This window comes from Bos grunniens, chromosome 5, assembly GCF_055505025.1.
Source record: "Bos grunniens cultivar Pamir isolate PY7600 chromosome 5, Bosgru_T2T1.0, whole genome shotgun sequence".
NCBI lineage: Eukaryota > Metazoa > Chordata > Mammalia > Artiodactyla > Bovidae > Bos > Bos grunniens.
The window spans coordinates 74,307,546-74,309,126 of NC_141169.1; the positions used below are offsets into that span (position 1 = coordinate 74,307,546).

A 1,581-nucleotide genomic window follows, 5' to 3' on the forward strand; every position below is an offset into this window, starting at 1 on the left:
TATTTATTGGAGTATAATTGCTTTACAATGTTGCATTGGTTTCTGCTGAACAACCATGTGAATCAGCTCTCTGTGTGTGTGTATATATCCCTTCCCTCTTGAGCCTCCCTCTTAACCTGCCTCCGTCCCACCCCTGTAGGTCATCCCGGAGCACTGGACTGAGCTCCCTGTGCTGTACAGCAGCTTCTCACTAGCTATGTGTTTTCCACATGGCAGCAGTGTGTGTGCTCATTTGTGTCCTACTCTGCAACCCCATAGACTATGGCCACCAGGCCTCTCTGTCCATGGGATTCTCCAGGCAAGAATACTGCAGTGGGTTGCCATTTCCTCCTCCAGGGGATCTTCCCAACCCAGGGATAGAACCTGCATCTCTTATGTCTCCTACATTGGCAGGTGAGTTCTTTACCACTAGCACCATCTGGGAAGCCCAAAAGTTAATTTGGGGCAAGCTCTCCTGCCCTGACACCACCCCAGGTGGGACTTGAACCCACAATCCCTGGCTTAGGAGGCCAGTGCCTTGTCCATTAGGCCACTGGGACATTTACATATGGTAATGTACACATGTCAATGTTATTCTCAATTCCTCCCACCCTTTCCATCCCCCGCTGTGTCCACAAGTCTGTTCTCTCTGTCAGCATCTTTATTAGAGCAGATTTTTTTAAGGTAATCTTTTAAAGTGTGTGTGTGTGTGTGTGTCAGTGTGTGTGTGAGTACACAATACCCTTTTGGTGTAGCAGATACAACATGATACATGTATGAGTATTCCCAGAGTCCCCGCTCCATCTTGATGCCGAGTTGGGGGAATCTTGCCTGCAACCTCAGCCTACTACAACCCTCCTTCACTGGGGAGAAGCAGAAGGAATACTAATGATATCTGAGAAGCTAAAATCATCCACATCAGGGGTCTCCAAACTGGGCCCATTACAACCCTTTTCCTGTTTTTCATACATCCCATGATCTAAGACTAGTTTTTAAATGTTTAAATGGTTGCTAAGCTAAGTCACTTCAGTCGTGTCCAACTCTGTGTGACCCCATAGATGGCCTCCTACCAGGCTCCTCTGTCCCTGGGATTCTCCAGGCAAGAACACTGGAGTGGGTTGCCATTTCCTCCTCCAGTGCATGAAAGTGAAAAGTGAAAGTGAAGTCGCTCAGTCGTGCCCGACTCTTTGCGACCCCATGGACTGCAGCCCACCAGGCTCCTCCGTCCATGGGATTTTCCAGGCAAGAGTACTGGAGTGGGGTGCCATTGCCTTCTCCAACTTAAATGGTTGAGACAAAAATAAAAAAATAATAATAATTCATGATCCATGAAAACGACATGAAATTAAAATTTCAGTGTCCACAGAGTTGCACTGAAACACAGCCATGCTCACTCATTTCCTTCTTGTCCAAAGCTGCTGCAGAGATAGTGTCAGAGCTGAGTAGCTGGAACCAAAACTGTGTGGTTTGCAAAGCTGGAACTATTTCCAGTCTAGCTCTTTACAGAAGTTTGCCAACCCTGATCTACATGATAAGCTAGGAGAGAAAGTGTTAGTCACTCAGTCGTGTCCAACTCTTTGCAACCCCGAGGACTGTAGCCCA

General features: G+C 47.3%; 1 non-coding gene across 1 annotated transcript; it reads right to left on the bottom strand.

The window, feature by feature from the left end:
- Window positions 1-466: 466 nt before the first annotated feature.
- Window positions 467-539, bottom strand: TRNAR-CCU (transfer RNA arginine (anticodon CCU)). Its single transcript has one exon. It is a non-coding gene; the product is annotated as a tRNA-Arg (tRNA).
- Between the last annotated feature and the right edge of the window lie 1,042 nt (window positions 540-1,581).